General features: G+C 44.4%; 1 protein-coding gene across 1 annotated transcript in view; it reads left to right on the forward strand.

Annotated features, from left to right (window-relative positions):
• Positions 1-13450, forward strand: part of LOC137299254 (syntaxin-1A-like) — a 194812-nt gene that overhangs the window by 84011 nt on the left and 97351 nt on the right. The window lies entirely within an intron of this gene.

A 13450-nucleotide genomic window follows, 5' to 3' on the forward strand; every position in this document is an offset into this window, starting at 1 on the left:
ATTATATAAATGACGAGGTAATCTGTTTTTGTTGGTTAAGGGATAAATGTTAGCCAGGACACTGGGAGAACTCCTTTGCTCTTCTTCAAATAGTGCCATAGAATCATTTACATCCATCTGAACAGGAAGTTATCTCATCCCAAAGACAGCACCTCCAATAATGCAGCACTCCCTCAGTACTGCACTGAAGTGTTGGCTTATATTATGCGTTCAAGTCCTAGAGTGGGGCTTGAACCCACAACCTTCTGACCCAGAGGGAAGTGTTACTGAGCAAAGGCTGATACAAAAAAAGGAATAGAGTGGAAGTGAGGATAGAACCCTGGGTTACTGGGGAAAGAGAGGAAGAGCCATCATATACAGCAAATATATAGAGTGAATGGAGAGTCATGAAAATAGAGATGGTGGAATCCCACATTATGGTAACTTCTTTAAGAAATGCACAGTGCTGCTCTCTGTCCAAGGCTTTGAAGGATGGCTTGGGTCCTAATGTGGCAATGTTGTCTTTTCTATCTGCTGTCACCAAAAGTAGGACATTTTAATTGAATCCAGTGCAACTCATTGCAAAGCTCTCAGACTGGAATATGAATACTGATAGTAGGTAATTCTTCCCAGTGGGTGATGGACACTACTGAGGTTCACCCAAAGGAACAAACTTCTGAAACACTAAATGAAGCAGTAAATGGATTAATGACCGTCGCGAATAATGCCAGTTGAAATTTTAGGAGATAAAGATTGTTCTGATTCGGTGCTAGTTGTCAGATTCTTAACAGCAGATTATGAGATGACAGAGTGCATCAGTGATAGTTACAGTTACCAATGAATGGCTCAGACCTGCCTGTGTTCTGAACTGCACAAACCCCCCCAATGCTAGTCCCAGAGTATTGCTAAGCAACCCCAGTTACCCATGAGAAATTGGTTTATTCTGTGCTAACACACTACTAACTCTGTCTTACGCTGTCTTTGCACGTTGTACTAAAAGTATATGTAATATTTCTCTCTTACTGGGAGCTATGTTAGAGGCTGTTTATCAGTTAGTGAGGTGCTGTATTGGTTTCTAGCCAACCTATATGAACAGCTGCAGTAGATAATGCATGTGGCTGGATCTGCTCTAATTACCATGACTGTAGTTTGCTGTTTATAGTGAATCGTTGAGTTTGTTGTGTTGAAGTGTGGAGGCTGACACAATTGTAGAACTGTTGGTTGACTCAGCCGTGAACCCTGGTAATTTAGCTTTCAGCCTCCTGCCGTGTGTCTTCATTCTGTTGGCTGGATCTAGCGGCTGAATCTGCCTTATTGCTTTTCCTGTCACCTCAATAGCTGCTGAATTTGGTGCAAAGATTTCTGTACGTAGCTATTTTTGGCTTTTGGATACTGGCAATATTCTCAGGGCTGTCAGTCTTGGATTGTGTGTTAATTCAAGGCTGCTGCAGAGGGGTCTCCTCTTTTAGGACGTGGACTGAGCATAAATTCAACACACGTAGCACAGCGCTATGGAAGGACAGTAAGTTTTTATAATGAGATGAAACCAGTATATTGGATGGGTTGTTAATATTATTGGGCTGCTTCTGTATGTCTAGCTAATGTTTTTTCACCTGTGTATGTTATGTAGGATCATAACCTTTGGTCAAAGGGATTTTGATCCTTGTCACTGTTGTAAGATGAGAAACTTTGATAAGATGAGAAACCATGATACCAGCCACAAACTGCTGGAGTGTCTAACCTGCCTCTGGAGCACGGAATATCAGTCCCAGATGGGATTGGGAATAACTGGAGGGCAGTGAATTTGAGCCACACTTCATAAGCTTGAGGTGTCGGGTTCAGTGATCCTCTGTGACCACCACCCCTGGGTCTTCCAGCAGTGTTCAGAATGAAACCCAGCCCACTTCAGAAATAGTGTCCACAAGGGAAGGGGCTTAGTTCCATATGAGCCTCTGTCCCTCGTGGAGCTAATATGGCTATTGGCATGTCATGTATTCATTGGATTAGGCGTGTTGGCTCCTGGTTAGTATCTTGTATCAATGGAGCATCCTCTGCTCTTTGTGTGTCATTTAGAATGGGTGATATGTAGGAACTGCCTCTCCATACCATTACCCAGCTGCCCTCTCCCTCTCCCTTCCACTTTCCCCAAAAACATACATGTCCTAGCTCCTGATGGCAGAATCTAAAGGAGAAGCTGTGGCCATGAGGGTAAAAAGAAGGAAATGAAGAGAAACCCCCTGACTGAAGCACTAAGTAGATTAATGGCTTTCTTCCCTGATAATGCTAGCTGCAATTTAGAGGTGAAGATGATTATTTTGCCAATTGGTATGATTTGGTGCCCAGTTGACCGACTCTGAGCAGATTATGAGATAACCGCGTGTTTGTTTCAGTGATAGCTATAGTTACTGATGAGTGACTCAGACTTGTGTTCCGAATTGCGCACACCTCCCAATGCTAATCCCAGAGTACTGCCAAGATGCCCCAATTACCCATGGGAAATCAGCTAATCTTGCAGCAGCTCTAATACAGTTAAAACATTCCAGTAATAAAGTGTTCTCTTGTATCTGGAAGTCTCCTGTTTCTAGTTAATGCTCTCAGAACAGGGTCAGCTTTCACATGTACACTGGCGATCCTCATCCATATCTCTTCAGCACTTTCCTAAACCCTCACTGATTGTGTGCTGTCAGACTACTTATCTGACGTCAAGCCCTGGATGAATCATTGAACCATAGAATGGTTACAGCACAGAAGAAGGCCATTCAGCCATCGAGCCCATGCCGGCTCTTTGTAAAAGCAATCCAATTAGTCCTATTCCCCCACTCTTTCCCCATAGCCCTGCACATTTTTTCCCTGCAAGCATTTATCCAATTCCTTTTTGAAAGCCATGATTGAATCTGCTTCCACCACCCTTTCAGGCTTTCAGGCAGCGCATTCCATATCATAACTACTTGCTGTGTAAAAAAAGTTTTCCTCATGTCACCTTTGGTTCTTTTGCCAATCACCTTAAATCTGTGTCCTCTTGTTCTAGATCCTTCCGCCAATAGGAACAGTTTCTCTTTATTTACTTTATCTGAATCCATCATGATTTTGAACACGTCTATCAAATCTCCTCTCAATCTTCTCTGCTCTAAGGAGAACAACCCCAACTTCTCCAGTCTATCCACGTAACTGAATTCCTTCATCCCTGGAACCATTCCAGTAAATCTTTTCTGCACCCTCTCGAAGGCCTTCACATCCTTCCTAAAGTGCGGTGCCCAGAATTGGACACAGTACTCCAGTTGTGGCCGAACCTGTGTTTTATGAAGGTTCAACATAACTTCCGTGCTTTTGTTCTCTTTGCCTCTATTTATAAAGCCCAGGATGCCGCATGCTTTTTTAACCACTTTCTGAACCTGTCCTGCCACCTTCAAAGATTTGTGTACATATAGCCCCAGATCTCTCTGTTCCTGCACCGTCTTTAGAATTGTACCATTTAGTTTATATTGCCTCTCCTCATTCTTCCTGCCAAAATGTATCACTTCGTACTTTTCTGCGTTAAATTTCGTCTGCCACGTGACCGTCCATTCCACAAAACTGTCTATATCCTCATGAAGTCGATCACTATCCTCCTCACTGTTTACTTCACTTCCAAGTTTTGTGTCATCTGCAAATTTTGAAATTGTGCCCTGTACACCGAAGTCCAAGTCATTAATATATATCAGAAAAAGCAGTGGTCCTAATACCAACCCCTGGGGAACACCACTGTACACCTTCCTCCAATCCAAAAAACAACTGTTCACCACTACTCTCCATTTCCTGTCACTTCGCCAAATTCATATTCATGCTGCCACTGCCCCTTTTATTTCTTGGGCTTCAATTTTACTGACAAACTTATTATGTGGCACTTTATCAAATGCCTTTTGAAACTCCATATACACCACATCAACCGAATTGCCCTCATCAACGCTCTCCATTACCTCATCAAAATACTCAGTCAAGTTAGTTAAACCCTATTTGCTTTCAACAAATACATGCTGGCTTAATCCACACTTGTCCAAGTGACTTTTAATTTTGTTCCGGATTATCATTTCTAAAAATTTCTCCACCACCAAGGTTAAACTGACTGGCCTGTAGCTGCCGGGTTTATCCCTGCACCCTTTTTTGAACAAGGGTGTAACAATTGCAATTCTCCAGTCCTCTGGCACCATCCCCATATCTAAGGAGGATTGGATGATTATGGCCAGCACCTCTGCAATTTCCACCCTTACTTTCTTCAGCAAGCTAGGATGCATCCCATCCAGACCGGGTGTCTTATCTACTTTAAGTACAGCCAGCGTTTCTAGTGCCTCCTCTTTATCAATTTTTAGCCCATCCAGTATCTCAACTACCCCCTCTTTTATGTGACTTTGGCAGCCTTGGTAAAGACAGTCAATGGGAATCAGGGGGAAAACTCTCCAGTGGCTGGAGTCATACCTAGCGCAAAGGAAGATGGTAGTGGTTGTTGGAGGCCAATCATCTCAGCCCCAGGACATTGCTGCAGGAGTTCCTCAAGGCAGTGTCCTAGGCCCAACCATCTTCAGCTGCTTCATCAATGACCTTCCCCCCATCATAAGGTCAGAAATGGGGATGTTCACTGATGATTGCACAGTGTTCAGTTCCATTCGCAACCCCTCAAATAATGAAGCAGTCCGAGCCCGCATGCAGCAAGACCTGGACAACATCCAGGCTTGGGCTCATAAGTGGCAAGTAACATTCGTGCCAGATAAGTGCCAGGCAATGACCATCTCCAACAAGAGAGAGTCTAACCACCTCCCCTTGACATTCAACGGCATTACCATCGCCGAATCCCCCACCATCAACATCCTGGGGGTCACCATTGACCAGAAACTTAACTGGACCAGCCATATAAATACTGTGGCTACGAGAGCAGGTCAGAGGCTGGGTATTCTGCGGTGAGTGACTCGCCTCCTGACTCCCCAAAGCCTTTCCACCATCTACAAGGCACAAGTCAGGAGTGTGATGGAATACTCTCCACTTGAATGGATGAGTGCAGCTCCAACAACACTCAAGAAGCTCGACACCATCCAAGATAAAGCAGCCCGCTTGATTGGCACCTCATCCACCACCCTAAACATTCACTCCCTTCACCACCGGCGCACTGTGGCTGCAGTGTGTACCATCCACAGGATGCACTGCAGCAACTCGCCAAGGCTTCTTCGACAGCACCTCCCAAACCCGTGACCTCTGCCACCTAGAAGGACAAGAGCAGCAGGCACATGGGAACAACACCACCTGCATGTTCCCCTCCAAGTCACACACCATCCCGACTTGGAAATATATCGCCATTCCTTCATTGTCGCTGGGTCAAAATCCTGGAATTCCCTTCCTTCCTAACAGCACTGTGGGAGAACCGTCACCACACGGACTGCAGCGGTTCAAGAAGGCGGCTCACCACCACCTTCTCAAGGGAAATTAGGGATGGGCAATAAATGCCGGCCTCGCCAGCGACGCCCACACCCCATGAACGAATAAAAAAAAAGATGCAAAATATTCATTTAATACCTCAGCCATGCCCTCTGTCTCCATGCATAGATCTCCTTTTTGGTCCCTAATCGGCCCCACCTGTCTACTATTTATATGCCCATAGAAGCTATGTTAGCCACCGGTCTATTCTCATACTCTCTCTGCTCCTCTTATTTACTTTTTCACTTCTCAGTGCTTTCTATATGCAGCCTGGTTCTCACTTGTATTATCAACCTGACATCTGTCATATGCCCTCTTTTTCTGCCTCATCTTACTCTCCATCTCTTTCTCATTCCAGATTTTGGTGCCCTACCTTTCCCCCTCGTGAGAATGTACCTAGACTGTACCCAAACCATCTCCTCTTTAAAGGCCTGCCATTGTTCGATTACAGTTTTGCCTGCCCATCTTTGATTCCAATTTACCTGGGCCAGATCCGTTCTCAACCCACTGAAATTGGCCTCCAATTGCTCCTTGCCCTTTTCCATGATTAATCTAAACCCTATGATCACTGTTCCCTAAATGTTCCCCCATTGACACTTGCTCCACTTGATCCACCTCATTCCCCAGAACCAGACCCAGCAATGCCTCTTTCCTCATTGGGCCGGAAACATACTGATCAAGAAAGTTCTCCTGAACACACTTCAGAAATTCCTCCCCTTCTTTGCCTTTTACACTATTACTATCCCAGTCCATATTAGGATTGTTGAAGTCCCCCATTATTACTACTCTATAGTTCTTGCACCTCTCTGCAATTTCCCTGCAAATTTCTCCTCTATATCCTTCCCACTGGTTGGTGGCCTATAGAATGCTCCCAGTAGTGTAATGGCACCTCTATTGTTTCTTAACTCTAACCAAATAGATTCTGTCCTTGACTTCTCAAGGACATGCTCTCTCTCCAGCACTGCAATATTCTCCTTAATCATTGCTGCCAACACCCCCCCTCCTTTTTTTTTCATTCCATATCTTTCCTGAACACCTTGTATCGAGGAATATTTAGTACCCAATCCTGCCCTATTTTGAGCCAGGTCTCTGTTATCACCACTGGATCATATTCCCATGTGGTTATTTGCGCCTGCAGCTCATCAACCTTATTTATCATGCTACATGCATTTACACACATGCACTCTAAACCTATCTTAGACCTTCTTGTATTCTGTCTTAGTCTGATCCCACCTAATATTGTACTATTTCTTACTCTAGTGCTATCTGTCTCTCCCAATCCTTTGTGCACTTTGTTTCTCCTTTCTAATGCTACATCCTAGTGCCCATCTCCCTGTGAAGGAATCACAACTTCCTTCAGCTCAGTGTCGAGAAGACGGAAGGCATCGTCTCCGATTCCCCAGCCACATGATTTTATCCACCTCCCTTGGGCTGAAGCAGACCACACGCAGTCTTAGTTTTCTGTTCAACCTGAACTTGAAACCCAACATTTTATCCATCACCAAGAATGCTTGGGTATGATTTTTACTCTGAGCCGGGTTCCCCACACATGGGGAACCCGGAAGCAAATTGAGTGCGTCACAATCTGTGATCGCAACTCAATTGAAGGTGAATATTTGTGCTTCCAGGTTTCCCACGTGCCAGGCAGCCAGATTGTCAGCCTGGCTGCCTGTGGGCAGTGAATGGAGCTGCAAATCAGAGAGGGGAGGGTGGGAGGATTATCAGGAATAAACTTGAGGTTTACTTGGATAATAATCTAATAAACAGCAGTAAACATGGATTCAGAAGGGGAAAGCCCTTTTAAATATCGGCCCGCCGGCTTTAAGTGGGGGCGGGACTTCCTGGTGTTTGCTGTCTACATACATACAAACCTAGAATCATAGAAGTTTACAACATGGAAACAGGCCCTTTGGCCCAACATGTCCATGTCGCCCAGTTTATACCACTAAGCTAGTCCCTGCCTGGGTTTAACCCAGAAGTGGGCGAGTTGGAGCCGGGACACGATCTCGCGCCAAAAACCTGTTATTTTGACCTCCCACCGGGCCGAACCCACCCATTCTTGGGGGTTAAAATTTACCCCCTATTTCCACCTCTGCAACATTGCCCGCTTCATCCTACCTGAGCCCCTCCGCTGCTGAAACCCTCATAGATGCCTTTGTCACTTCCAGTGCAGATTACCCTAATGTTCTCCTTGCTGGGTTCCCATCTTCTGCCTGCCATAAACTCCAACTTTTCCAAAACTTTGCCACCTGTATCCCATCCTACACGGTCCTTCTTTAGCATCACCACCATCCTACACTGGCTCCCCATCCCTGACACATCACATCACTTATCCTCCACTATAAATCCCTCCATGGCTTGCCCGACGCTATCTCTGCAATATCCTACAGCCCTCTATCCCCTTCCAAGTACTCTGTTTCTCTAATTCCATGCTCCTGTGCACCCCGCTCCATTCCTCGCATGATTGGTGGCAAAGCTTTTAATTGCCTTAGTCCTACTCTTTGGATTTCCCTCCCTGAAACTCTCCTCCAGAAAATCAATCTTTTTGACTAAACTTGTGGACACACCTCTGAATCTCTTCTACCTGAAAGCATCTACTTTCCTTAAATCTATCTGTGAATCACCTTGGGATTTTTTTTACATTAAAGACACCTTATAATTGCAAGTTGTTGTTGTCTTCCTGCCACACTTGGTCAGAGAACATTCAGCGCCAAAGCAAGAGTCAGTTTTTTCTTCAGGAAGCTATTCTGTCATCGTTTCTCCAACTCGTTCCTCATAGCATTAAAATATTCTTACAGGATTGATCAGTTGAGGGACACTTCTTTCTCAAAATGCATGTAGATTAGGAAGGCCATCCAGCCTGTTTTAGGTTATCCATCCAGGGGAAAAAAAACTACAGTTTCTCCCCTGAAATCAGCACATTTGCTGTTTCTTAAATGTTTGCTTTGACTACTCCACTTAGCGATCCACTCCAAATGTTGAGTGCAGTGAAGAACTTCTTCATATCTGTCCTAAATTTGCTTTTCACTAGTTTGAACTTTTATTCCTTTGTCCTACTGTTATGGTTTAATTTGAAATAACATTACAGGTGTACTTTTTCTGTACGATTGACTATCTTGTATACCTATATGAGATCCCTTCTCAGTGATGTCTTTCCAAGGCTGTATATCCTAAATTTCTCCAGGAGCAACTTTTGATGCGGGACTTCAGTAAGTGCTTTCTGGAAGTCTAGGACCACAAAATCATGCAGCTTCCCTTTGTATATTTGGAATGTTGCTTCCTCAAAAAAAAAAATTGAGGAGATTGGTTAGGCAGGATCTTTCCCCTTCTGAATCCATGTTTACTGCTGTTTATTAAATTATTATCCATGTAAACCTCAAATTTATTCCTGATAATCCAATTCCATTATTTTACCAGGTATTGATGTGAGGTTGATGGGTTTGTAGTTGCTTGATCTGTTTTGTCAATTTCCACAGGATAGTATAGGAGAGAGTCCAGGACTGAAACCAGACACTGGGTGAATGGCGAAGGGAGAAATTGAGAGGTTGTGGCTGGGGGAAAGTGAGAGAAAAAAGACCGTCAAAATCAGGCAATCGGGGGAATGCTGGAGAGAGCTTGGGGGTAGGACAGAGTCCAGGATTCAAACTAATTGCTGGAGATCTAGGAAAGAGCAGTATCCTCTCATTGTGTGGCTTGAAGCAAATGTAGATTTCAAAGGTTCAGGACTGTCTTCAACTTATCTATTATCTATTATCCATGAATCTATCAATGCATCATCTATTTCAGTAATGTCTTTCTTTCTTCCTTTCTCTCTCTCTCTCTCTCTCTCTCTCTCTCTCTCTCTCTCTCACATATCTATCTATCAATCCATCTGTCAGTTGATTTTGAATGTTTGTGCTGATCAAAATGAAATATATATCAGAGTGGAAAGTTTTCCACACCCAGTGTTAGCATCAAGCACTCTCAGATCTAGTACAGTATGGGTTAAATGCAAGTTAAAGGGACTCAAATGGTTTACATAAAAAATAACAGATCTGCAGCAGTGAGTTACAGGCTGGAATTTAGTCAAGGGGTACAGATAGTTTATATATGAAATAACAGATGCCCAGGAATGAGTTACAGGCTGAAGTTTAATAGAGGCATTTGGATGGTTTATATACTGAATAATGGATATGAATATATGAAAAGAGGGGTAAGAAAAGACCATCTGGCCCATTATGCCCATCCCATCCCATTGACAATGCAACCTCGCACACAATGCACTCACTACCATCCATACTATCTCCTGGGAGAGGCAAATATCTGAGGGAAAAGAACCTGTGGCCAATTCAGAGAAATTGCTCTGACTCCCTAAGGCAATCAAGCAAACTCCAAGAGACCTCAGCTTCTTTTCCCCACTACCAACTATCTCCATAACCCCTCTCCCCTGCCCCCTCCACCCTCACCTCCAACAAGTGTGAGAAGTATATGGACTTCACTAAGATTGAGATCTTACCTTCAGCTGCCTCTCTTATATCCCTGCCTTCCCCTTGCCCATCAAGCCACACCCCCCCCAAGACACCCCCTGCCCTAGCCCTGAACCCTAATTCTACTCTAATTTTTCTCCTGTCTCTTCTCACGCCCTCTCCAAGTTTGTTTTGTCCATGAAAGCCATTTCCTGCCTTCCTTGATCCCATTCTCACTAAACTGCTGAGCACCAAACTTCCCTTCCTGCCCCCAATGCAAGCTGACATTCTAAATGGTTCCATCTCCTTAGGTATTGTCCCCCTCCTTTTCAAAACTACCTTCATCATTCCCTCCTTAAAAACTGACGCTTGCGCCCTCTGTCCTTGCAAATTACCGCCCCATCACCCATCTCCCTCTCCTCTCTAAAGTCCTTGAACATGTTGTCACCTCCCAAATCCATGCCCATCCTTCTGGCAACTCCATGATTGAATCTCTCCAATCAGGTTTCTGCCTGTGCCACAGCACTGAAAGTCACAAATTCCTCTCTGTGACTGGAATCACGATGCACTATCCCTCCTCGCCCTTCTCAACCTCTTTGTAGCCTTTGACACAGTCAATCGTACCATCCTCTTCCACCAGTTCACCTCTGCTGTCCAGCTCAGTGGGCCTGCCCTCGTTTGGTTCCACTCTTACCTATCCAATCATAGCCAGAGCATCTCCAGCAAGGGATTCTCTTCCCAACTCCACACTGTTATTTCTGGAGACTCCCAAGGACCTATCCTTGATCCCCTCCTCGTCCTTATCCACATGCTTCCCCTTGGTGAGATCATCTGAAAGCATGGGGTCAGATTCCGCTTGTACGTTGATGAAACCCAGTGCTACCTCTCCACTACCTCCCTCCATCCCTTTTACTACCTCTGTGTTGTCAGGCAACCTGTCTGACATCCAATTCCGGATGAGCGTTAATTTCCTCCAGCTAAACATTGGGAAGACTGAAGCCATCATCTTCGTCCCCTGCCACAAACTCTGTACCCTCGCCACTGATTCCATCCCCCTCACCAGCCATTGTTTCGGGTTGAACCAGACTGTTTGCAACTTTGGTGTCCTACTTGACCCCCAAGCTTTGTCACCTCCAGACTTGACTATTCCGATGCTCTCCTGGTAGACCTCCCATCCTTCATCCTCTATAAACTGCAGCTCATCCTAAACATTGCTGCCTGTATGCTATCACATGCCAATTCCCATTCACCCATCATCCCTGTGCTCACTGACCTACAGTGGCTCCCAGTCTCCCATACCTAAAATTTAAAATTCTCATCCTCATCCCTTCCTGGCCTCACCCCTATCTCTGTTATCTTTTCCAGCCCTACAACCCTCCAAGGACTCTGCGTTCCTCCAACTCAGGCCTCTTGTGCTTTCCCCACTCCCTTCATTCCACCATTGGCCGCATGCCTTCAGCCAGCAGGGGTCAGTATTAGTATCTTTGCTATTTACCATTTTCTTTAATGATCTCATAGGTGTTGAGGGAATGATCCGCAAGTTTTTGGACAATACTAAGATACGCACAAGTGTTAGGACTATAGAGGATGCTCAACTGCTGCAAGTAGATCTCGATGTATTGGGGGAATGGAGTGGTTTTTGGCAAATGATGTTTAATTTAGAAAAGCGCAGTGTTATGCACATCGGCAGGTCTAATGCTTAATATACATACACCTTGCAGGGAACAGAATTGCATCCAGTGCTGAAAGAAAGAAATCTGAGTTTTATAATGCAGCACTCACTAAAGGTTCATCACTAACCCGTGAAGTTATTGCTAAAGCAAACGGGGTTCTAGGTTGTTAACACAGGACAATTTACTCCAAAAATGTACACCATTTTGTCCTTGCACAAGACCTTGATTAGGCCTCAGTTAGAATAATGTGTCCAGTTTTTGTCTCCTCACATCGTCGTGGATATCAAGGCTTTGGAAAGGGTGCAGAGCTTAATTCCCAGTCTAAAACACCTTAGTTACTGAGATAGGTTCAAAGAGCTAGGTCTGTATACATTAGAAAAGCGTATACTTGGGCGATTTGATCCAGGTTTATAAAATAATGAAGGGACTAGATTGTGTTTATGTGGACCAATTATTTTAGCTGGATAGATTAGGGAGGACCAGAGGTTACAAGTTATGTAAGGGCAGAAATAGGTGGAATTGAGCATCCTCTATAGCCCTAACACTCGCCGTATCTTAGTACTGTCCAAAAACCTGTGGATCATTCCCCCAACACCTACGAGGTCATTAATGAAAATAATAAATAACAAAGGTGCTAATACTGATCCCTGCTGGCTGAAGACACACGGCCAATGATGGAATGAAGGGAGTGGGGGAAGCACAAGAGGCCTGAGTTGGAGGAGCGCAGAGTTCTCGGAAGGTTGTACAACTGTGGAACAGGTTGCTGGCTCGTGTGGTGAAAGTTGATTCACTGTATTCCTTCCAGACAGAGCTGGATCTGTTTCTGGTTGGGTCAGAGATCATCTATGAACATAGAAACAGGAGTAGGCCATTCAGCCCCTCGTGCCTGCTCCACCATTTGATAAGATCATGGCTGATCTGTGATCTAACTCCATTTACCTGCCTTTGGCCCATATCCCTTAATACCTTTGATTGCCAAAAAGCTATCTGTCTCAGATTTAAATTTAGCAATTGAGCTAGTATCAATTGCCGTTTGCAGAAGAGAGTTCCAAACTTCTACCACCCTTTGTGTGTAGAAATGTTTTTTAATCTCACTCCTGAAAGGTCTGGCTCTAATTTTTAGACTGTGCCCCCTACTCCTAGAATCTCCAACCAGCGGAAATAGTTTCTCTCTAGGTAAGTTACCCTGTAATGTAAATCAGAGTCAATGTGATCTGGACTAGCTTCAATCAGCTAAAGGGCCGAGAGGAATTTTCCCATTTTTTTTTCCATTAATATGCTTGAGTTTTATCCATTTCTTTCATCTCTCCTAGTAGATTACATGGATCCAGGTGGATAGGGAATGTCTGAATCGTGATGCATAATTTGTATGTTTGTACGTCTAGGACTTACGCTCTGGAATTCCCTCCCTAAACCTCTCTGCCTCTCCACCTCCCTCTCCTCCTTTAAGACTTTCTTGCAAACCCATTTCTTTGACCAAGCTTTGGTCACCCGTTCTAATATGCCCTTCTTTAGATTACACCTCTGTGAAGAGCCTTGGGACGTTTTTCTACGTTAAAGGCACTATATATGTGTAAGTTATTGTATCCTTCATCATTATAAAAACTTCAGTCATATCCCATCTAAGCCTGCGTTTCTCCAAAGTAACTAACCCTTACTCTTGGAGCCTACCCTATAGGATTTGGTGTTATGAGTCACCATCCTCTGCATCACTCTAGCACCTTGATATCCATCACCATGTTTGGGGACCAAAACTGGAAACAGCACTCTGAATGTAAACGTACCAGAACCTAATACATCTTAAGATCGCTGTGAGTGAGTTACAAGCAAGAATCTAATTGAGAGATCGGTTGCCTGTGATTAAATTGTGGTCTGATCTGACAGCTTCTTTTGTTTTGATTTGCTGTGCTG

The sequence above is a fragment of the Heptranchias perlo genome, chromosome 28, assembly GCF_035084215.1.
Source record: "Heptranchias perlo isolate sHepPer1 chromosome 28, sHepPer1.hap1, whole genome shotgun sequence".
NCBI classification, from domain to species: domain Eukaryota; kingdom Metazoa; phylum Chordata; class Chondrichthyes; order Hexanchiformes; family Hexanchidae; genus Heptranchias; species Heptranchias perlo.